The 26,190-nt window shown below is 33.6% G+C and overlaps 1 protein-coding gene and 1 long non-coding RNA gene across 4 annotated transcripts in view; one reads left to right on the top strand and one right to left on the bottom strand.

Annotated features, from left to right (window-relative positions):
• Positions 1 to 26,190, top strand: part of LOC108358482 (inositol hexakisphosphate and diphosphoinositol-pentakisphosphate kinase) — a 200,618-nt gene that overhangs the window by 38,172 nt on the left and 136,256 nt on the right. The window lies entirely within an intron of this gene.
• On the bottom strand, positions 8,473 to 14,787 carry LOC108358485 (uncharacterized). The gene is made up of 3 exons (XR_001846780.1): positions 14,714 to 14,787; positions 13,453 to 13,464; positions 8,473 to 8,483 (listed from the first exon to the last, which is right to left on the bottom strand). It is a non-coding gene; the product is annotated as an uncharacterized LOC108358485 (long non-coding RNA).

Below are 26,190 nucleotides of genomic sequence, written 5' to 3'. Positions count from 1 at the left end.
TGAAAATATTCAACGCGGGCCGCGATGCTGGTAACAGAGGAAGAGGAAGGCCTCCTCTGCGTTGGAAAGACCAGGTGGAGAAGGACTTGGCTTCACTTGGCATTTTCAATTGGCGTCAGTTAGCACAGAAGAGAAATGACTGGCGTGCTGTTTTGGACTTGGCCAAAATCGCTTAGGCGGTTACAGCGCCAAATAAGAAGAAGAAGAAGTTACGAACGGGTTTAACTGAGGTAAAACCAGATTTTGAAAATTTGGCCAGGGACCTTTCTAATTTTCTTTAATATCTATCTTACGTGCATTAGAATAATAATAAAATTAATGGTTTTCATTTCTAATAACAACTTTTGTTTTTGTTGTTTTTTTTTTGGCTCTTTGTAGAGTTTAGAATTTACATAAGGCTCTTTTTGGCCTCGGCCTTGCCAACCCCTAGTATATTCCCACTCTTTTTATCTCGTATTATTATGATTCCGTTGACAATTTTTTTAAAAATATTTGTATGAAAATTTTTTAAGCTTAAACCGTTCTGTCATCTGAGGCGATTTTTTTTTCAAAAATACTTTAGCAGAGTTATACGAGTTTTCCTTAACCCAATCTTTAAAAAAAGTTCAAAAAAAAAACTTATTATTATGGTCCGATTGAAATTTTTTTTTGATATTTTATGCAAAGTTTTTAAGCTTAACCTATTTTGTCATCTGAGGGAACTTTTTTCAAAAAATCCTTTAAGAAACTATTTCTATTCATAAGAAACTCCATTTTTGGAGGTATTTTTAAATCGGTCCAGCCCACCTAAAACAATACCGATTTTTTTTGTTTTATGGGTAGTGATGCATTCTAATGTACATACATATACATACATATTACTCATACGCTATGGCTTCCGCAGTACGTACAGTGCAGTTGTCTGTAATTTCGATTTCCTGTTTATGTTGGCTTTAATTTTTGACATTGTGTTAAGTATTAACAAATGTTTGCCAAAAAATATACAAATCTGTATTTGAATTACAACATATTGTATTTGTGCATTGAAAGAGTGTATGTTAAGTGCACGCTTTAGATATGTATTTATGCAGCATCCAAATCGGATTTCACTCATTTTAGTCTAGTACCCCTGTAGTCAAATGTACTAGTTGTAAACTACCACACAACTAGTATGAACCGCATGCCCAACTAGTCAGCCAACTATCTTTTTTCCATGCAATCAACTAGTATTTTTAACATGGGGATGTCCTACGAGATGGCAATTATCAGATTTCGGTCAGAAATTTACCAGTCTCATACTAGTTAAAAATAGACAGAAAAATACTAGTCCGATTACGGACCAAAACCACTACTTTGGAAGTCAAAAAATAAAATGAGTTCATGAATATACATACAATAAAAAACTTGTTTGAGTATTAATTAAAAGGAAAAATAAATACATAAATATTTCAAACTGTCGAACATAATTTTAAATGCATTTTCCATTAAATGATATTAAAAGTAAAAGTTTTCAGGTACAATAAATACTATATTTTTATCGTTTTTAATAATTTGAATATGGAAAAGAAAACATTTTAGTCAAAAATAAAACGAATACTTTAATTCATTTTTGAGTGCACTAAAATAAAAGTAAAAGTTTTCATTAAAATAAATTAAATTCATTAACTTTGCACATTTCATCCCTTTCTTTTTAAAATTATTAAAAAATAATAATTAATGTTTAAAATTTGAGATTTGGATAAGAATAAAATAACTAAATAATTCAAGCAGTTATTAAATATTCTTAATATTTGTCTATACTTTGGCTTGTTGATTGATAATTGAAATTAATCAAATATAATATTAATCGTGTAATTAAAAAAGTCAAAAATAATTGAAAATGATGAAAAATAACAAAATAATGATGAAATTAAAATTAACGAATTAATTAAAAAATTTTGTTTAAGCTAATAATTATTAATCATTAAAGAGGTGCTACTATCGGTATCGGTAAATGGTTATCCAAAAAAAGATGCTTTAATTAATAACCGTTATGAATATTAATCATTATTTAACAGGTATGGTAAAATTGCGAGTACGTACTCGCTTTAACGGTTTACGACATACCCAAATAAATGTTACAATATTTTGTGTACTCTATTGTATTAAACCGTCGAAGTCAAATAAAACGGCATGAATAAATCGTTTTGTACTTGGTACAAGTCTGGTCATTTTCGAAATATAGCATTTTCAGTTTAAATGAAACTTTTTTCAAATTAAATGAAACTTTTTTCAGGTTAAGCGAAACCTTTTTCAAATTAATTGAAACCTTTTTCAGATGAAGCGAAACCTTTTTCAAATTAAATGAAACCTTTTTCGGATTCAATGAAACTTTATTCAAATTAAAGGAAACTTTTTTCAGATTCAATGAAACTTTATTCAAACCAAATGAAACTTTTTTCAAATTAAATGAAACTTTATTCAAATTTAGTATTAAACATTTTTAAATTAAGGAACAGGAAATCAACTTAACCTATTAAGAGCCGTTTGCACCATGTCTGGCTAACACTAAAGGCTCTGTTATGCATACTTGGCATTGCTTGAGAGTTGTCACATAAGGAATCTGTTAAATGAGCTTCGCGGGTAAGCTGTTACCCAACGCACAGCATTACATACGTAGAAGTCTGTTGGTTTTTGATTTCTACGTAAAAACACGTACGTAACAGAGCCTTAACTCCCAGTTACACATCGTTATCGACGTTATCGACGCCATACTTATATCAGGGAGTCGATAACGCCGATTATGATGTTTAACTGGGAGAATATTTTTACTGTTGCTACACGAATTCAAAGCTGTCAACTATTATTTTCTTAAGGGAGAAGAGGGAAATAAAGTACAAATACTCTCCCTTCTCACTCACTCGCTTAAGCGAAATGTAAAATTTGGCATTTGCATAACAATTGTCTAATTATTTTCTTCTAACTTAAACAAACTCTAGGGATTAGAGCACAGTCTAATCACGGCAACATTCAACTTCGCTTCAAGAACAATTTTGACATGTCCCATTTCTCTTTTCCTTTTCACATCATCCCTTACATGTACTCCCGAAAACAGAGATATTTGAAGTTTTATAAAATGAATAAATTATATGATTTGCCTAGTTACCAAAACCCCTCGAAAATCACAACAAACCAGGTTTATTTTAAGAAATGAAATTACCAATTTTGGTCCAATTGGACCGAAACGGCAACACTGTATTCAACATGCCTTGACCGTAAAACTGGCTGCACACGACGAGCATCTGCGCGCACATATGCGCCAACATGCTCGCTGTCGTTTGCTACAGACGGCGAGCGGCTCATATGTGATTTTGTCGAGGTAGCGTAAAGATGATTAGCAAAGATGCTTTTAACTTAGCTTTTTTATGCATGTGTTACTTAAATTTATTTATATTTTACTTGTATGTATGTACATACATATACTTATAGTAATTTAGCCTCATTTATCAAAAATTCAATTAACCAACATGGCTTGGATGCATTTATCCGCCGATGTGCACACTTCAAGCATCAACACAAAATGAGGTTGTTGTTTTTGTTTCCAATGCGATGCTCGCAAATCACGCTACAAACGACGAGCATGCTCGCTGAAAATCAAAATTATTTTATTTTTTGCGAGCATGCTCGTGAACCGCCCTACAAACGACAAACACGCACGTCAAGCCGCGCATGTGCGCGCAGATGTTCGTCGTGTGTAGCCAGTTTAAGGGTGAGCAACACGTAACAGATAATTCAAAGTAATCCAAAAAAGAAGTTTCATTTCATTTGAATAAAGTTTCATTTAATTTGAAAAAAGTTTCATTTAACTTGAATAAAGTTTCATTGAATCTGAAAAAGGTCTCATTTAATTTGAATAAACTTTCAATGAATCTGAAAAAGGTTTCTTTTAATTTGAAAAAGGTTTCGGTTATCATGAAAAAGGTTTCGGTTATCATGAAAAAGGTTTCACTTAATTTGAAAATGGTTTCGCTTAATTTGAAAATGGTTTCATTTAAACCGAAAATGCTATAGCTCGGTTTCAGTCAGGAAATCTAGTTATAAACTAGTATTTTTCCTGTCTAGTTTGGGGCTTCACTGCAGGGACAGGCCGTAAGAACAAGGGAATCGTAAGTTGTTAAAGGAGGTGTTCAGTAAGCCGTATCACGACATATGCAAGAAAAAAAGTTTATCATGAAATTTCCTATCATTTTCTATAAAAAAATTTTCAAAATTTCGATTCGTGGGAAAACCAGAATACGCCTCCATGTGTCAGTTTTATTTAAACACTTATGTATGTCGAAGAAAAATTTTGGGTGTAAAAACTTTTTTTAGACACGCTAAAATCCGTTAATCGCGTTTTTTGTTATAACTTTGTTATTTGATATCCGATTTTCAAAATCCTTATATCGCTATAGTCCTGAGCGATACCTTTTCGGCGACATAAACATTTTAAAAATCGGATATCAAATAAAAAAGTTATAGCAAAGAACTAGGGATGTGCCGGATAGAGATTTTTCCGGATATCCGGTATACTGCTGTCCTTTATAAATTTCACAATATTGTTATATTATGTCTTTTTGGTTAGCGACATACTTATGATTATCTGATTTATCGAGCCTAACTATGCAATACGTAATTAAGAATACAAAATTTCTCCACTAAAATCAAATCGGAAAAGTTAACTATGGAGAGGTTCCATGGGAAAGTGGACCCCAGTGCAAAAATAATTTTCTTTATGAAACTAACAAACGTGTGGATAAGACATTTGTAAAAATCTTGAATTACCCAAAAAATAACAAATTTAGGCTTTAAATGCATTTTTATTATCTTTCTTACGTTTTGAAATCAAGTTCTAAGTAAATTTTTTGATTGAGTTTAAAGTAGGTTGTGTTGAATGCACTGTCAAATAATTTGCGATTCATAATTAAAGTGTTTGGTAAGAAAAATATATAGTAGAACTCATCTGTTTTTAATAAAATTGTGTTATATATTAAATTGTGTGACTGCTTTATCTATATTATGAGTTAATATTAAGAAGTATTGGTCTTGTCCCACCCGTAACAAAAAATGCTAAAAGTTGTTATATTTAATTAAATAAGTTGAGGTTGTGATTCGTGTTTGTTACGTAATGTTAGAAATTCACTGCAAATATTTACCACAATAGTATTGTCGTTTCCACGTTGCTAGATAAGAATAATTCGACAGAGAAGCATGTCCCACCCGTGACAGCTATGTGTTGGACAGTTGTCAGAGGTAGGTTTACAGGGCTAATAAGCTTTATTTGTTTGTTGAGGGGGACGCAGGGGACGAGGGGGGGATGCGCGGACTCGTCCATTATCTATATACCCTTGTGCTCAGCTGATTAAGTTAAGTTACATTTTGACCAGTTTTGGTTTTTTATTTTGTTAATCTAATGTTTATAGTTTTTTTTATTAAAGTCTAGCACATTACCTAACCGGAAAAACCTAAATCTACATTTCAAACTTCTTACAAAAATTATAAAAATTCAACAAACTTTAACAATTACGCCCAAAAATTTTAAACTTTTTGTTCAGAATTTTTAGGTATGCAGTTTTGTAGTCCATTACATTTAAGTAGGTAAAAGTTAAAATTTCAAGACGCTAGGAAATCGCGTTCATTTTTAATAATTTTTTTGGCTGACGGTGCTAAGCATTTTCTTCTATATAAAAGGCACCATCCTAAGATAAAACGTGAGTGGATTGAACCCCTACTTGGCTTCTTATATTTTTTAATAACTTATCTTTATATATGGATCGCACTAAAAGCTCCTTTTCATATAAAAATTCGTACGTGTCCTACCCGTGACAAACGTTGTCATCCGTGACAGAGGAATTTCGGATTTTTTGTATAATAAAGCCATGATTTTTTTTGTAGTTTTTGCTTTGTTTGTGTTCCTGGTTCTTTGTTTTATTATAAGACATCAAGTTCACACAGAATAGTGAAATAAATTCGCAGAGTTTCCGTAAAATATATCTGCTCCAAAAACCAGGTTCTTTTTTTGTCCCACCCGTGACAGAAGAAATAAACCAGATTTTTTCCATATAAAAGTAAGCTGGAATTTTTTTCGTATTTTGTAATAACTCATATAATTGTCAATCCGGTGTAGCTTTATCAAAATTTAGAATTGTTGAGTACTTTATACTTAAATTTAAACAAGAAAGAACATTTTTTCTGTACAAATGTCCAACCCTAGAAAGAAAAAAATTCACAAGTAAACATAGTACTTATTGCGGCAGTTATCTTTAATTAACCATAATCCACTTAATTTTTATAAGCTTTTATTTAACTTGGTCATCCCGCGGAAATCGCGGAAATTTCCAATCGATTTTAAACTAACTTCCCGACAAGTTAGAGACTTGAAATTTTCAGCATAGTGCCAATCACGATGACAATGCAATTTAAAATATAAATAATTCCCTATATGGTCCAGGGGTCTTGATTTAAAGGCGGTCAAAAAATAGCAAGATTTATGGCTAACAGAGCGTAATTTGTCAAAGAGCGTAAAACCACTATAAAATTGTTAAAGCTGCCGGCGCGCCGCGGCGGTAGTGTAGCAAAGCTATTTGTGGCTAATTCTAGATATACAATTAGAAGACTCCAGATGTCGCCCCGCCGGAAGAAGTTAAATATTGCGCTTAAATATATGCCATGCTACAGCGGAAATGGACGACACGCCATTTCTTTAAATAAAATTAACTGCTGCTATATATGTACATATGTATGTTTATACAAAACGTAAGCAAACAACATTTTGCTTGCCAAGTCTTCTGTTCTCTTTCATTGCAAGTTGAATTATTTTAATATCTATTGCAAGATTTTGTACATAAAACAAAATAACACTTTTTAATATGTAATGCTTTTATAAATGGACTAAAAATTAGAAAATAAAATAATGTAAAAAAAATATTTTTAAAAAACAAGCTTTTAAATATTTAACATGTACAATCAAAGGAATAAAATAAAGTATTGTAACAAAAGATTTTTTTAGCAAGAAAATTTTGTCAAAACTGCACTAAAATGAATAAAATAAAATAAGTTAAGGTCTCGTTAAAGTTACTAAAAGCCATTTAGTGAAAGGAGTTATTCAAACTCTAATGAAAATTACTAACAATTTGTACTAATTTACTTCGGTTTTAAAAAAGCTTGTCGGCGAATTCAGCGTACATGCATAATTGGTTAGGTATGTATATGTATGTATGTATGCAGATATTTAAATGGCGGTTTGCTATTCGCGCGACAAACTTTTTTAAAAACGAAGTAAATTAGTACAAATTGTTAGTAATTTTCATTAGAGTTTGAATAACTCCTTTCACTAAATGGCTTTTAGTAACTTTAACGAGACCTTAACTTATTTTATTTTATTCATTTTAGTGCAGTTTTCACAAAATTTTCTTGCTAAAAAGTCTTTTGTTACACTACTTTATTTTATTCCTTTGATTGTACATGTTAAATAAAAGCTTGTTTTTAAAAATATTTTTTTTTACATTATTTTATTTTATTTAATCATTATATTTGCTTACGAATAAACCACTTTCTTCCTTACAACTTTATTTTTTATAGTCATTTTCGGTTTCGATGACCGAAAAAACATAGGAATACACTTACATATTAACTTTGCATGAAAAATGAAATTTCAATCTACAGGGGTGGTGCGGGAAAATGGTCAGTTGAAGTTATTTTTTTGGTCATATTCGTTTTCAGCGACCCAGAAAACCTAGGAAAAGTGGGGTTTACCCTCTGGTTCATACAATTTTTTTTGTTTTTGTGTTCTCCTGTGTAATTAGTATACAACTGCTTTCGGATTTTCCACCTAAAAGTGTGCAAGACCTACTTTCTGGAGTTTGGTATGTTCACTAGGCTGGGTCGATTTTGTATGGGGGAAAATAAAAGTCATTTGACCGCATTGTAATAGTAATATTATGATGTTTTAGGCCTAAGCCAATTGTTATTGGCCAAGAAAGATTAATTTAAAACTTATCTTTAGCCCGCGCAATTAAATCAAAGTGTATGAATTTCGAAAATGAAACTTTGGCTTGTAATATCTATGGAATGAGTTATTGTTATAAAAAGGATGATATATCAAATTAAGGGCTATTAAATTTAGTACCTCACGTTCATTTATCATTTTTCAATAAGTCTACACGTTTTTAAGATATCAAGATAAAACTTAAAAAAACTATAATATTCCCTTATGAATTTTCAATTCTTCATTACTTCAGCAACCAAGTGAAAAATACAAACAAGTGAGACGAGATTTATTTCAAACGGTTTAATGTTTTCGGATGTTTATGTAATACTAGAGGGACCATAGACTTAGTCACGCTTAGTCGTGGTGAATGAATGTATTGTCAAAAATTAGGAATCGTTTGACAAGTTATTAGTAGTTTCAAACATATAAGAATTAACATACATTAGCATAATACAATTAGGGTGAGAAACGCCCATTTTAAGTCCGTTTTTGCAGTCTTGAAAACTGGTGCGGAATGGTTTCATTAGTCGCCGAAGAAGCACAATTTTCGCTGTTTCTAAATTTGCCGTTATATGAAAGTAGGGGACGTGCAATAAGTTTTTAGATATACATAAATATTTTAGTTAATTCCATTATGTGAAAAAGTGACTGTAGGATTTACAGTACTCTTTAACATGTCCTGGGAAATCCTTTTGAGGACTCTCCAATTGGACGATATTGCTTTGCATTCAGCTTGAATGAAAAAAGTCACACGCTGGCACAGTTTTCTGTAATCCAGTTCTTTTATTTAAAGGTTATTTATACAATTGAAGATAATTTAAAAAAAAAAACTGGAGAGCCACTTAAGTTTTTCGATATAACTTTGGTAAATGTTACTCGATCGGTACGTAATAATTAACAAATTGAAAGCGAGACTTACTGTTACTGATTTATGATAACAATATGATGAAAATCGTTCAGATTATAAACCAGTTATTTTGATATAAAAAAAATTTTAACAATTTTTTTTGTCATTTTGCTATATTTGCAATTTTTAAATTGTATGCATAAACATAAGTAAACTAATTAGTGTTTCCAGAAGTTGTGCCTGTTCAGTGTTTCCATACTCATTTGAATAAACAAAATTTTTCCACGATGATGGAAAATAATGGCTATTCTATTAGAGCTACCGAAATTGTTCCTAAATTTGCAAAAATTCGCAAATTATAGCTAATATTAAAAAAAGATTAGAATATTTGGAACTAACGATCTAAATGCACGCCAGCAATATTAATGCTGTTCATCACATCTTTTGACTATAGGCCAGTGCAATTATCAAGAGAACAATTAAAATTTCTTTGAAAATAGTTAAGTTTCAGATTAACGATAAGCTAAAGTGCTGCGAAAAATGATATTTGACTTTATCTTTGGCGTTAACGGATTCATTATCTAATAATATGCACCAACCCTTTTTACTGAACCCAGAATTTTTAACAAGAATTGGTCTTATTCGACTAGTATGCTGTGGGTCCTTTGGCGGTCGATGCGCGGGCTCTCACAATTAAAATAAAATACTAATATTTTGCAGGCTTGTTGTTGACTTCATGATACAATTATTACCAAGGGATTTGAGAAAAATTTGATTTTCGACCCGCCCTAATGTTCACGAAGGTTAAGGCCTGAGACGTTCTAAACCAGGGGTTCCCAAGCTTTTTTCACCGCGACACCCTTGTTGTGCTAAACAAATTTCGCGGCACCCCTACTCTTAAAATATCTACGAAAACAAGCACGTGTATGCTCCCTTAGCTTTAATGTGAGGACTGAAATTGTTTTGATGATTTCATTATTTCCTTTAAGTTTATTGGGAGCTTTGACAATTTCACCCTGAAATCATTTGATATATTTTTATTATTATTTTTTTTTATGTATGTTACCGCATAACTTTGGACCACGTAAACCGATTACTATGATTCTTTTTTTTTAAGGAAAGATGTTACCTCGCAGGTGGTCCCATTCTAATTTGGTTTAAGTCCGATCATTGGATCATGAAGAGATTAACGATAATCTTAAATTTGTATAAGGGAATTGAAGTCGGTTTTGTTTTTTGCTTAAAAATTACTTGTTTATGTAAGCATGTGTTGAAAATGCAGTCTCACATAGAAATGTAAAAGTAAAAGTTACTAGTATTTTTAATGCAATCTTGCCAACAGCAGAAGGTTTTCAAAAGCTTAATTTGTCATCTCAGTAGGTTTACCCTTCGGGTTACATGAAAACGGGTTTGTTATCCAGTTGTAGACATTCTCAGAGTTAATGTTGGGAAAATATTCAGCTGGTAACGCGTGTTGACGCTAACAGGTCTATTCTGCGCTGGTAATAAAAGTTTTGTAACCGGTAAATTAAGTTCCTGTCAAATTTTAAACCCTTTTCGAATTCTGTGTACTCTTGTAAGCGGTAAATTTTGTTACCATCTCATAAGCTGGTAACAAAGTATTGCCCCGTGAAATATGCAATGCCAGAATCTCCACAATTCTTCAAAGCTGAATTGCTGAATATTTTAACTGCATTACCAACGTTATTAGAATCGCGGTGACAAGAACTGGTAACATTTTTTGGTAATAAAATTTTCCGGTTACAAAATCTTTGGTAACGTGCAGAATAGACCTGTAAGAAAATAACTTTTACAGCCAATTTCAAGAAAGTAATTTAAGTGAAAAATTATTTTAATTTTTTGAATATTATATGGAAATTGACAGAAAATAAAAAATCATTTTCCATTTAAATTGCTGGTGAAACCGGCTGTCATCAATTTTCTTAGCGTTAACTTCGAAGTAACATATGTATGTTTTTCTGATTTACTTTGTTTATTTATGGGGTTTTCATATAAATTGCTAGAAATTCTAAAATATACTTGTCACCAATAAAAAAAATCTCGACATGCTCGAAAAAACCAAAGATGTATTTTAATTTCGCAGGCCTCTGTTATCTTCGCAGCGTCATCCAATACGGGTTTTAAATCTAGTCCCCAGGGAATACCGACGGATCATACAGTGACTTCTCGTGGCGTTTTCTGCCTCTTGCTTCATCCTAGACATCGCTCCTTTCGTTTTTCCAACCACTGCAAATAGCCACACACCTGTTCCATTTCAAACCCTTTTTTTGTACAAATTTGTCGATAGCTTTAAAAATTTCGTCGCTAGTGGTAAGTCTCAAGTACTTCGTTCATCAAAATTTCTTCTTCGATTTGCTTTGCGACCTCACTACCACGAGAAGAATATTAAGTCCCTCTATGTCGGTACTTTCGTCTAGTAGAAAACTAAAAAATTCACAAGCTTTCTAACTTTTTATAAGTTCGTTCTCGATTGCCTCTAAAATCGTGTTGATTCGCTCTTTCACAGTGTGATTGTGTAGTTCTAAAGAATAAGTAACATATACACGTGCTCGAAGCTGCTGCGCTTGTTACGAGAACAGCCCAGCCAGCAAAAAATCCGAAAATTAATCCGAAAACGGGAAGAAAAGTGGATGAAACGCGGACTAGGTCTACATAAGTACCGAAAATAGTTGTGAAAAGGGTACGTTTTCAGTAATTTTTTTTGAAAATTTTCTGATTGAATTTTTCGTTAGCAAAACGTACTGGGGAACTACGCTAGCGGAACCCCAGGCATACGCTCGCGGCACCCACTTTGGGAAAGCCTGTTCTAAACAACTTTGTCAAAGAAATTTTGCCGGAAAAGCCAGCCAGATAAAAGTTAGAAACCATAAAATAGGGTATAACACCTGAAAATTTTTCAAAATAAAAAGTTGTATGAAGTCGTGCAGAAAACTTAAAAAACTAATGATGCAGTTGGAAAGAGGGTGAACCGTCTTTTCCGGCCATGTCTTTGAAAATGTTTGAAAAAAACTATCACAGTTTTATCATCAAAATTTAAAAACAGAATGCAATTGTTTTAGTTAATTTCTGTAAAACTTTTTACGTTCAACTTTCTCTGGAGAGAATTTACTTTCCATGAACGGAAAAAAAATTCTACAAAAAATATTCCTATAAAAACTGCAGCAGAGACTACTACCAACGTCCTTTTTATAGCCAAATTTGTTTGACGATATGGAATCCCAAGGTTCTCCTCCTACCAGGGTGTCCAGATTATTTAAAAAAAAAGTGCAATTTCTGAAAGAAAAAATCGCCAATTTTTTTTTAAATAAAATTCATGAAATCGATTTAACAAATCTTTTCTTTTAAAAATGAGATCTTGTTGTAATGAGGCGTATTCTTGTTTTCGTACGAATCGAAAATCGTGAAATTTTCTTATCATTTTCTATACAAAAATTTCAAATTTTCGATTCGTACGAAAACAAGAATACGCCTCAATATAGTTTTTAAAACGAAAAACGAATATAATACCTTCAGGGGGTAATAATAAATAACACAAATCACTTATATAATAGTGATGTACAAACAATTTTCTTTAAAAATACGCATACTTTTTATAAATAATTGTTTCAACACATTTTGCAATTGGACTGCGCAATTATTAAATTTATTATAACTCATATTAATTGATTAATCGCACAATCCGCTTTTAGGGCTCGGCGCTAAAAATTAAATAAAAACCTATAATAAAGCGAGATCAGCTATTTCCACAATTTCATCAAAATCACCTATAGTGTCTGAATGATTTACATTTCTGTTGTTGTCATATATTGAGCTATTCAATCTTGATAACATACTAGTTGCGTTCCAGATGCTTCACGATTTGGAGGTTTTTACAAGAAGAAGAAATGACCGAAAATTTAAAAAATTGGACAATAACCACGCCCACATCCCATATAACGGTAATTTTCGGAAATACGAAAACTGCGATATTTTAGTAACTACTGAAGATTATTCACTCAAAATTGATATTTACAACAATTTTAAGACGAAAAATAAGAAGATTATAAATTTTTGGAAAATGGGCGTAGCCACGCCCACTTATGGTTACATGTGTATATCTTGGTAACCGCTGCACCAATTTCTTCCAAGCTCCTCACAGTTGTTGGCCTTGATACAGCATACTAAATGGCCGAAAATTTAAAAAATCGGACAATAACCACGCCCACATCCCATATAACGGTAATTTAGAGAAATACAAAATCTTCGATAAATCAGTAAATATTGAAGCTAATTTATTCAAAATTGATGCTTGCAACAATTCTTTACCAAGAAATACGTTTATGGTAAAATTTTGGAAAATGGGCGTGGCACCGCCCACTTATGATCACACGTTCTACCAATTTGTACCAAACTCGGTGTGGTTATTGTGCTTGCCAAATATAAGTAAAACGTTGAAAATTATTGAAATCGGACTAAAATAACGGCCGCTTCTCATATAGCGGTAAATTTCAGAAATGCTTGAAACTTCAATATTTCGAAATTGAAGGACGCTAATTTACTCAAAATGGATACACCCCGGCTTACCATCTAGCGGAAGGTTTCGGAAAGGTGAAAAAACATATATTTAATACTTGCGCCGGGTATTTAATGTTCGGCTCCGTCCGAACTTAGACTTTCTTACTTGTTTATTATTTATTTGTTAACTAACTTTACAAAAGATTGGTTTGATTTATGAATACATGGATAAAGTACATTTAGAAATAAAATAAACAGAAAGATCCGCAATATATCACAATTCAATTCTTTTTTTAATAAGGAGATATCTATCATATATATATTATCAAAAATTAGTTGGCTACCCTGATTGTAGTTGATGCAGAATTTTGCAATCGGGTGCTCTCGTACTTTCGAGAATACCCCTAGATTTCGAGAATACCCCTAATGTAATTAACAGGGAACGGATTTTATGGAAATTGCCTTTTTTTCTGCTAAAGAAGTAGAGTATATTCGATTAAGAATGTCCACGATTTAGCTTTCCCTGATTTCATATATACACATTTGATGTTGCCTTTTTTTGCCTTTTCTACCTTTAAAAAAGTGATTATAGCATTTCAAATTTTTTTTTAAAGATTAAAAAATATACACATGCCCATGCGGCTTATAGAAGCGCAGGGACCTCTTGCCAATATGGTGTTGGAAAAATTCAAAGCCGTTTTCTCAGCTAACGTAGGCCTGGAGACAATAAGGGGTGTGGATAAAATTGTAAAGGGCGAGGAAAACGCCCTTATTCCTGATAATATGAACGTTTCAAATTTTCCATATTTAAATTGTGCTCCACTTGTATCAACTTACGTCGAGCGCACATTTAGTACATTCAAGGACGCGAAAATCGAATGAAAATGCCTCCAGATAACTTCAAAATGCATCTTGTGGTTCAATGTTACTACAACTATACAGATTAAAGTTTTATGAGTTAGAAACTCGAAAGGATAAAATAGTCAAAGATTCAAAGTACAAATTTTTCATATAATGAAACTAGTTCATAGTTTTTCTATTTTTACTTGTAATATAAACATTTCTAAAATAAATGTATTTTTTGATTGTTCTTCGTATTTTCTGTCTTTTTTTAGTGCCTTATTTTGCTTTTTTTGCAATACCCAGTGCCTTTTCCTGCCTTTTTCGCAATACCCAGTGCCTTTTCTTGCCTTTTTCGCTATTTTGTTTTGCCTTTTTTGCAATACCTAGTGCCTTTTTCGCTATTTTATTTTGCCTTTTACAGCCTATTTCTTTATTTTATTTTGCCTTTTTTATAGGTTTTTAGGTCCTAAAAATCCGTTCCCTGGTAATTAATAATGCGAACTATGTCGCATGTGTCGTACTTGCCTCTTGTGTTGACATGCATTGATTTGATGCACGATTTGATTTCAATTTATTCGACAGTGTCTTCATATGTCATTGTCAAACAAGTATGAGCGACAGACTGTGAACTGCGACACATGTCGCTATGTTTTATAGCTCAACATTTGCAGGCCTTTAATACATACTAGAGTGCCAGTTACTGTCGAAATTCGACAGTTTTTCTAGTGTTTAGGAGCCTTGGAGAGGGTTTCTAACTTAACACGTAGCAAAACTTATACGATACAAATTAACTTACCGGAACATCTTCTGCTTTGGAACTAAAACGAAACTAAATTTTTTTATCTTAGAAGGTCTTTGGACTTCAGCAGGACTTGGAATTGACCCGATACATTCCACTTTATCGATAAATATTAATGATTTGATACATATCGATAGTTCGATGAATTTCAAAAACACTAAAATCATATAACTCAACAAAATTCGTTAACTCGACCAATTTCAATAACTGTGAAATTCGAGGGCGCGATAAATTTCGATAAATCAAAAATGTAAATTCTTTGGATACCTTTAAAAATTTTTACTTTTGACAGCTCCATATTTTTCGAAAGCGAATGATAACTCATTACACTCTGTTAGCACGATAAAATTCGATAAGCAGTGATAAATCGATAAGCTTATATAATCTTGAAATTTCGATTAATGGATATATTTTGAAAATTCCATAAACTTCGATTCGATGAATCAACCAATTTCAGTAGATCAATAATTATCGATAACTCTGTTAGTTGAAAGAACTCCATGCATTACTACAACTCGATAAATTTCGTTAAGTCTATAAATAATGATAATTCAATAAATATCGATAACTTGATACATTTCTTTAACGTGACAAATTTCGATAATCCCACATATTTTTATAGCTCGATAACTATTCGTAAATTTCGACAACTAAGTTTCTGTGTCTATAAATTTCGACAACTCAATAAACATTGATCAATTTGAATAATTCGATACGTTGTGATAACTTAATAAGCATGGATAAATTTCGATAATTATAAACTTCGATGATTCGATAAATTTCAGTAACTTTTATGGAAAATTTCAATTCAGTTACCCTAGTTCTTATGTATTTCTCATTGTCTCCATTTTCGCCTTTATCTCCATTTTCGTCTTTATCTTCACTTTTGCCTTCTTTTTTTGTCTTCATCGTTATCACTTGTTTCTTCATCTTCATATTTAACTTTATTTCAAAGTTTAATTTTAAATACGAAGTAAAAACTGCGAAAGAGCTTAAATTGAACAGGTTGCAAAAACAACCATACACAAATATGGAAATTTTTAAACAACGATTTTAAACCAATTTCGAAACTATAAAAACTCTCCTCATCTACAGAATTACCTTTCCAACGGTGTTCTTGGTTTTGAAATCGGTAAATTTACCTTGGTCTTCATCTTTGTTTTTATCTTTCATATCTTTGCTTTTATCCTTTTCTTTATCTATTCACGTAGATGAGATGTGATGACGGTGATAAGATGTGACGTGATTTTACGTCATAAATAGGATGTCATGTCATGTGCTGTCATATCCTGTGATGTCATGTCATATGATGTCATACCATATGATGTCATACCATATGATGTCATATCATGTGATGCCACGTTATGTAATGCGATGTCATGTCATACGATGTCATATCGTGTGCTGTCAAGTCATGTGATGTCATACTATATAATGTGATGTCATATCATATGATGTCATGTCACGTGTTATGTGATGTAATATAATGTGATGTCTCATCATATCATGTGATATAATGTGATGTGATGTCATGTAATGTGATCGCATTCCATGTTCCGATTATTAAATCGGTAACCCTGTCGATAACTGTTGCAATAAAAATACCGATAACAATATCCATAAACATATAGAAAAATACAACGATTACAAAATCGATTTATTCATCGATATATAACAATCATCAGTATCAATTATTATACATATCGATAACAATATAAATGAATAAAAAGATAACAAAATCAATTATTTAATCGATTATTATACCGATAACAATATCCATTATTGTATCAATTATTATATTGGTTATTATATCGATTACAATAGCGGTTATTTAATCAATAACAGTATCGATAACAATATCGGTTTTTATTCTCAAACCGCTAAACCGCTGAGAACTACTTCCATGTGCATTATTCCCATTGAATTTGACAATTTACTCCCAACCAACCAACTGCCGCTAAAGAAGTTTCACTTCATAAATTCAAGAAATGTTCTTACCCTTTCAGTTACCCTAATTCGTATGTATCTGTCATTGTCTTCATTTTCGTCTTTAACTTCACTTTTGCCTTCTTTTTTTTTACTTGGTCGTTATCATTTATTTCTTCATCTTCATATTTATCTTTATTTCAAAGCTTAATTTCAAATGTGTAGTGAAACAACAGGCGAAACATGTCAAATTGAACATATTGCAGCAACATGTATACACAATTCGAAAATGTTTAAACGACGGTTTTGGCCGTAATTTTCAATCAATTGTAAAACCATAAAAACTCTGCTCATCTACGGAAAAATGCCTTTCCAACGGTGTTCTTGGTTTTGAAATCGGTTCGGTAGAATCGCCAAACGAACGGAGACAAAATTTATGTTAGCGTATTAATATATAGATGTATGTATGTATATAGAGGAAAAAACATTAAATACAAGGAAAAAAGAGTAATCGATTTATTTGATCAATTTAGCCTTTCATTATGTAAACAAACACAAACTAACTCGGTGACGTGACACAACAGCTGATCTTATCAAATTCCGTGGAAACTCACGAACCTTCCTAATACAGCGAGCTTTTGTTACATTCATATTCGTTATGTTATAGGGTTGTTCGACTTCACTAGAAAGTCGACTTTCGACTTTTCGATCGACTCTGTACAGTCGACTTTAAAAGTCGACTGATCCACGAAGAAATGTCGACTTTGTTCGACTTTTATAATAAAAATAAAATGTATTAACTATACTCTGCATTTAACTCATATATTAGCTATAAATATAAGAGTCAGAATACGCCAAGAATATCATGATTTACTAGTGGTCTTTAGAATAATCTGTAATTTAGTGAAATTCAATGCTAGATAAAAAAACAGACACTAAAGGATTTTTAAAAATTTTGAAAATTGTTCCAGTTATACAGCATGAAAATGTTGGTTGTGAGGGTTTTCAAAAATATTTTTGAAAAATTATTTAAAATTTTTTAAATTTTCACAAAAAATTCTAAAAATTTTTTGAATCGATATTTGGTAATTACGGACAACTTTTTGAAAAATGCGGCCTTCCGATGGAGCAGAATTGGCGGGTATTGGTAGAAATATAGTGCCACTTTATAAGCATGGATAAATATGGGAGTAGCCCAGACAGCTAGTGGATTGGGACTATCTACACGACTAATGTCGCATATTAACTGAAATCTTACCAGCAACGTTTTTAGCGGTGTTTAAAATGTTGTACCTAGGGAATCCAATCCCGCATAAAAATCGCAATCCCGCAAGCCTGCGGGATCGAGGTCATCAATCCCGCGGATCCGCGGGATTCGCGGGACTGAACAAAAAATCATATTATTTCCTTTAAGCAGATATATTAAAATTTTATATGTAAAAAAGACGATTTTATTTAGAAAATCTACGTATTTATTTCTAATTAGATTGACTTTTTTGATAATATTTCCGAAGGAATAATAAAGTATTTAAGGTCTCGTCTTTTAAATTCGACCTTATTTTATTACACATATACCCAGCGGCGGAAAACGCACGCTCGGCTTCAATACTTGTAGGTGGAATCGACTTCACATAGTTATAAGAAGCTTCTAGGTGCTTTACTCTATTGCCTCCGCATTGAAAAAGCGTCATTTCACGTTTCAATATCAGATCAAGAGTATTTGCTTGTGCAGATATAAGTACAGATGAAGCGTCGGCTACCCATTCAGTACGAAGACTACGCTCTAATTCAGCTTCTAACGTAGGAGGGGATACACAATCTCTTGACAGATGGGCTAAAGACACGTTGTCGTCTGCATCATCGTCATCAATCCGCTGGGTTTCGGTTTGAGATTGTGGCTGAGCGTCGAACAACAGTCTCTCAATTAAACACTTAATTTCGGTTCTTAGCGTTACTTTGCTTGGAAAAAAGAATGTATCTTCCTTATTTGTAGACACAGAATCTTGTTCCAGATATTTAGTTGGATTTTCCATGTAAAGTAACACCGCAGTCATTGATGGTTGCCGTTCTTTTATCCGGCGACTTAAAGATGTTACAAGATCCCTGCTTAATCCGGTATTTTGCCCTTCCAATTTATTTAGCATAAAACGCAATGTAGTTTCTGCAGTAACTAACGTTGCGTCCTCACGGCATAAAACATTTACAGCAAGTTTTATGGGCTCTAATGCACTTTCAATATCAATCAATGTTAAACATTCTTCATCAGTAAAAGAAAATGAAGATGATGTCAGTTTAATATCAATAAGCGCTTTAAATATGCACTGTTTGACTTGGTTGAACCTCGTAATCATTGCTGCAAGACTGCTCCAGCGCGTTCGACAATCTAGAATGAGCTGTAACTCCCTGCCAAATTCTGTTTTGATATAATTTTGCAATAGATCATTCTTCATTGGAGATTTTGAGCTAAATAGTTTCACGATCTTTCGTGCTTTTTGAATCAGCTCCCTAAAGCAAACGAAAATATTCAATTAAAAACAAACCCGCACGCCTAATAATTTATTTATCCACCTGTATTTTGGTAACAAATCTACTTCTTGAAAGCCTTCTACAACTGAAAAGTAACCGCGCTCATCGTCATCATTTTCGCTGTCGCTATTATTACCGCCGTCACCTCGTCTATTTGCTACAGCAATATTTTGTACATAATTCTCTTCTGAGTCTACTTGTTGGTGTTTGTTTTCATATAGTACGTCAAGAACTGCTAACTGAAGCCCGTGAGCAAAGCACAGTTGATGATGCACTGGTAATATTCTGCCGACTTTCTTCATAACTGCAGCACCATCTGTTGTTACTGCGATGATATCTCGCTTCATGTCAATTTTAAACTCATTCAGTTTTTTTTCGAGAGCAGTAACACACACTTGTGCAGGAAAACTGCCTGCAGATTAATAAATAAAGCTTTTATACACACAAAACAATAACTAAAACTTCATATATGTATAGGCTGATTACGGTCTATTCTGCCTTCTATGTTGTCTGAAACTAAACTAGCAAACTAAATACCTGTAATTATTACTAGCCCCAAGTTCCAAAGTTTCACAGATTCAGCAGTAAATAAATGAAGATTCAAATTTAAATACCGACGATTCCATACGGATGACCATTCATCGAAAGTTAGTGAGAATCGCTTTTGTGAGTTCTTCAGTGCTTCAATTTCATCGATAGTCTTCTTTTGAATCGATGCTCCGTGATCCATTACCATAGTTTGTATCGTACTTGCAGAAGAAGGTAATCTATGGCCTTCTGATTCAAATAATTCGAGCATATCAATTGACTTGATAAACTTTGAGAATGGTATTCCATCCTTTGCTACAATTCTACACACTCTTTCTTCCATAGAAACTTTTTTCTCGATGGGGAAATAATCTGTTAATTTCTTTTTTTTTTGTTGAGACCGACACTGACACAGATGAAACACTTTTGTTTAAGTGGGAACATTGGGACGAGCTGCTTGTTCCCATTCCTAGCTCTGAATTTTCAATTCTGCTGTTGATGCTCCGCGTATCAACTACATTCAATTCCGTATTATGCTTGGTTCGCAAGTGTGTGAGGAGCCCTTTAGTAGAGCGGGCAGAGATTTTTATAATAGCAGGGCATAGTTTACACTTCCCTGAAAGCCCATCATCTGCCTTTAAAAAATGTTTCCACACTGCACTCGAGCTAGTAAACTCTTTATACACCACAGAGACACTCATTTTTACTGAGAACACACACAATTTGCAACTCACACAAGCTTCACTTCTCTACTGATTCGAAAAAGCCTCTGCTACAGCGAAGGCAATGTTTGTATGCTGTTGTGAAGCAAAATGTAAAGGCAAAACGAAGTACTAAAGTAAAATAACAGTAAATCATAGCCTCGTAGCGAGGGTTATCCCCGTACGCTCATATGCCCATACGTGGTGAATCCCCCGTCGTAGCCAGTACTGTATAGTGTGACCAGGTTACCCTTTTTGAGGCTAGATCTAGCATTTAATTTTAAGCCATAGCCTCAGAACTTTTGTTCTGACTTCGTGGCTGGGTAATTACCATACTAAAAATACTTACTATTTCAAAAAAGTCGATCACTAAAATTCGACTTTCAGGAGTAAAAAGTAGATTTTGGTCGAAAGTCGAAGTCGACTTTGCCATCCCTATTATGTTAGTGATTATCCTAATGAGTATAAGGATCGATATTTTTCTCGATATCGTTTCATATTCGCGTTTGCATATCCGTTTTAGCGATATCTGTTATGAATTTTATTATTTGAAGTTTTTCAACAATTTATATTGAGCTCGAGGCCGTTATAAATGAAAATTTTTATTGTGGAAAAGCAACAATAATTTGAAAAAAAATGGTAGAAGTTTTTCTTTGTTTTTGTTTTTGGAGTCTCTCTCCCACCACAAATCAAACACTGAATTTGCGCTCCTTTACATGGCAGCTGTAGTAGACGTAGTAAGGCCCCACACATTTTTTGTCTTGCCCCGTCCAACGCATTTCTTGGATGGCGGTGATGTCTGCTCTTGTCCTTACGAGGACAGATACACGTTTATATAGCGAGCCGCTTGCTCCTAGACAGACGATTGCTTGCAGCCTCACCTACTGGTGGACAGACGCTGCAGACTTCAGTGTGCACTTAATAAGTCAGAGTGGCTCCTCTATTTGCATCAGAAAATTCTCTGCGATTTCCTATCGCGTGAAAACCAATAGTTAAGTATCTTCACCAAAGAGAAAGTACTCCTACTCTTTACACGGTCAACTCAACTCTAGGGTGCCTTACCTGGCCAATATCAATATGGCCTGGTACCCAAATGAGTCTGATTGGGAAACATTTTCTTGCCAACATCGAGCAGAAAAGCTTACCGTTCGCTCATTTTTAAAGAGGATGTGAATGGCAAAAGAGATCGAAAAGCAGTCTACCCACGCAGATATCGGATAAAGCCTCTGTGTTTTCTGACTTGTGTTGTGTACTTTATAATCGAAAAGTGTACTTTTCACGCCCCTGAGTAAATTTTGAAAGGATGCATTTAGATGCGGAGGAATTTGAATATTTGTATACAATAGGGAATGCATATTTTTTAAATGGGAACTCGCCGAAGTAATATATCATGACAGCATTTGTGTTTATATTGCATTCCATACCTAATTCTAAAAATCGTACTAAACATTTTAACATTATTAACATTTATTGTTGATATTTTGAACAAAATTAAAAATCTAAAACCGACTTCAACTGTCATATAAAAATTTAAGATTATCGTTAATCTCTTCATGATCCAATGATCTGATTTAAACCAAATTAGAATGGGACCACCTGTGAGGTAACAACGTTCCNCCTCTTCATGATCCAATGAGCTGATTTAAACCAAATTAGAATGGGACCACCTGTGAGGTAACAACGTTCCTTAAAAAAAAAGAATTATAGAAATCGGGCAACGTGGTCCAAAGTTATGCGGGAACATACTTAAAAAAAAAATATTCCAACGAATTGATAACCTTCCTCCTTTTTGTGAAGTCGGTTAAAATGCTGGAAGGGCTATTAAGTTGTACATATGTAGATGACGTACTTATTTGTATCGCGGTAGAAGTCCACATAATTAGTTATATGAACAAAATTATTCATTTACATAGTTTTATCACTTTTTATAATGTCATAACATAAATATTTACTTACCTTAATTAAAACACTTGCTATAACCTCTCGTTGCGGGAAACGTGAGGCAAAACACATTTTCCGTCATAAATTCGAGCATTTGTTTGCGCTCCATAACTGATTAACACTAAGCCAACAGCAAACCTCTTACATTGCTGCACTTCTCCATCGTTGCGCTTGCCAATTAGCACTTCCGACAATTTTCCGTGGTCATTCGTTAATTTAGCTTCATAAGTGCGGTCAGATTTCTTCATCGTAAGGTATTAACTATTCGAATTCTAGTCATTTTTCAGTTAACGCTTGCCTTACGAAGTGTTTCGCGTGCGCGTAAAAGTAGGAAAGTGAATCGAATTTCCATATATATACTAGTGTGTTGATATCCAATTAGCGTTTTCGCTCTTGGCAATATGTTTCACAGTGTAAGTCCGTAGATGCTAGAGAATTATTCAAGTGAAAACACTATTTACATCACGGACGTGTTTTGTAGATCGTTAGCTATGTTTGCATATTTGCAAATGTTATTTTTTACGAGTACAAGTTTGGGGGAAAAAGTTGTTTGATAATTGATGAAAACGAGGTTTGTTTCCAAAATATCCCAAAACTAGTGGTCTATAAACGACGACAACCGAGCCATAATTTAAAAGCGTGGAGTCGTGAATAACATAAATAAATTAGTATGCATAAAGGAATTTTTTAAAGAGAAAATCCCTGGCGAGTTTAATCCCACTTACAATTAAATAAACAAGAAGTTATGAAAATAACATTGTAAGCTACGAAAATTCATTTACAATCAAGTAATTTTAGTGCTATCCATAGCTTTGTTCCGATAAGACTAACTACGAGTGAATACTCGATACTTTCTTCAAGTACTGAGTACTTTTTATACTCGAATCCTTCCCGCAAGTAGTGAGGTGGGTATCGAGTACGAGGTTAAAGTATTACTTCCTATTCCATCTTAATTTTGGTTATGACAATATATGAATCAAAGTGTTGTGTTTTTGGCAACACGTTCTTATCAGAACTTAGCACCAGTAATAGTGAAGATGAACAACATACGTCCAATCCTCAACTTGTATGAAGCAAATGAAGGGACATGGTGTTAACACTGACCAGTTGGAGAATCGGACTTCGATAGACAGCGCGTTGTTGGCTAATGAATGTATGTATGTAATATCAATTGTAAATGAGAAAGTGCTAAATGAAAATGCAAAATCGTCATTTGGAAGTGAGAATCGTCAACCTCAGGTTTTGCAAGATTTACGGCACCTCTTGCGGTAGGTTTTGGCCGGTAGTGCTGGAACAAGCTTGCGGCTACTCTTTTGGTAAGTTTCAGGTGGAAAATACTCGAACAAACTTTCGGCTAATTTGCAGGGAAATTTTTGGTCGTTGATTCTGTTTTCTTCACATGACACATGTAGCATCGCTGCGGAGGCAGAAAACGCAACGGTCTTATTAAACTTATCAAACTTTTTTAATACATGTTCATGGCCTTGCTTTTATAAGTATTAGTTTTACAGAATGTTACAAAGAGTTTGATACTCGTAAGTATCGAGTACTTTTATCCGATGCATTTGTAGCATCAATACTTTTCTTCGAAATTTTAAAAGATGCATCGAGTACATGTCGGTAGCGAAACAAGACTTGCTATACATAAGATAAAATGTAATGAAATTTTTGAAATTATATCCATCCAATACAGCAATCCCTTTAGCAATGTCCAGAGTTTCATCACCGAGGAAACGAGTCCGAATATTTAGGTACACGGTATCGAACAGAAAGTATCTATGTATATAGTACTAGGGGTGCAAACGATGCATCGATGTTTTCAAAACATCAATGTTAACATCGATATTTTTGGACGAAACATCGTCGATACATCGACTAGAAAAGTGAAAAACATCGACATCGTTCACTCACTCCGGAAGCTTCTCGGAAGCTGGTGCAACCATCATTCAGGATAGAAGCAGGCTTTTGGGGGCTAGATTATCAAAGATCCTTTTTTGAACTCATTTCAAAATGTTTGTTATTTGTTAAATAAATAAGATTTACATATGAGTTAGAATCTCTGAAACGGGCCACTTCAATTATGTGATATTTTATTTCCCATCAGCAATGGTATTTTTTCATAGCTAATGACAATGCATCGATTTAAAAAAAAAAAATTGTTTTCTCATATATCGACAAGTGTTTTTTTTGTCCTTTTTACTTCAAAATTCAATTACAAATGATCTAATCAAGGCGAATTTATATAAGGTGGTGTTACTAGCTCAGCTGATTTTGTGTATGTGTTTCGCCGCACGGCTTCTGATATCAAATTGAAAAATTTTGTTTGAATTTCTACACATACTCTTACAGATTTTGACAGTTTATGCCGCCAAATCAAAAACAAAATACATGTAAATTTTTGTTTTTGTACTCCTGCTATCACCTTATATTAATTCGCCTTGGATCTAATTGACCGATTTTGACAATTCAACCGTCATTTTCATTGTTATTGAAAACTCTTTAAGAGCGTAGGTTTTATTTGTGATATTTATTGATGAAAGCATTTGTACAACTTAAGACAGTTCCATCTTTAGCGAATCAGGTAGCGTGTTCCAGAGTCTCACAGCGTTAACGAAAACATCCTTGATGAGGTTAGATAGGTGTGCTTAGGAACAATAAGGCTATGATGTCTACGTGACACTGGTCGTATCAGTTTGTCACGAAGGTATTTAGGTGTATTCCACTCCAGCAGCTTGAATACAAACATGCAGTTTCTCGCCTCTAGATAGTCGAAGATATCGCAACCCAGAATTTTATTTCTCCATGGAGTGATGTGATCGTACTTTCCAATACCATAGACGTAGCGTGTGACGTTATTAAAGGCCACCTCGATTTTATGTGCAGACGCTGAGTCAAGTTTACTATATACTAGTTCGGAATATGTTATCTGGGGTACGATAAGCTGAATGGCTAGCTTGCGTCTCGTTTACAAAGGGGTAAATGGTGCAGACATTTTCGTGGTCGGTAGCGTTTAATCTGGAATTAACAACAAAGCCCAGATTTTTAATTGTCGGTTAACATAAGAGCGGTGGTACCCATCCAAAGCTTCGGAATATTCTCGACATACACAGCATTACTACTTATCGGTAAAACATACGATTTAGAGGCATTTAAGAGTAAGCAGTTATCACGTGCCCATACGGAAATGGCGGACAGATCATAATTAATTTTGAAGCACATGTCTTCAATTAGACCAGTACGACTTGACAAGTATAGTTGGACATCGTCCGCATACGCATGAACATTCACATACTGGCATACAGAGAACACACACATCGTTAACGAAAAGACTAAAAAAGAGTGGACCTAGGATAGATCCTTGCGGAACACCTGACGTAACAGCTCTGCACTAAGAGTAAGCACTTTCTCCTTTTACGCTTTGAGTTCTCCCCTTAAGATAGCTGGTCATGACATTAACGGAACTATCCGAAAAGCTGAAAAATCTCTTAAGTTTCTGACACAGAAGATCATGATTTACCATGTCAAAAGCCTTAGAGAAGTCCAAAAGGCAAAGAAGAGTTATGTTACCTTGGTCCAG

Source organism: Rhagoletis zephyria, unplaced genomic scaffold (genome assembly GCF_001687245.7).
Source record: "Rhagoletis zephyria isolate East Lansing unplaced genomic scaffold, Rhagoletis_zephyria_1.1 Rzeph_scaffold_00259, whole genome shotgun sequence".
Taxonomy (NCBI): Eukaryota; Metazoa; Arthropoda; class Insecta; order Diptera; family Tephritidae; genus Rhagoletis; species Rhagoletis zephyria.
The sequence above is the reverse complement of the archived record's forward strand: the minus strand, read 5'-3'. Positions and strand labels throughout refer to the sequence as shown.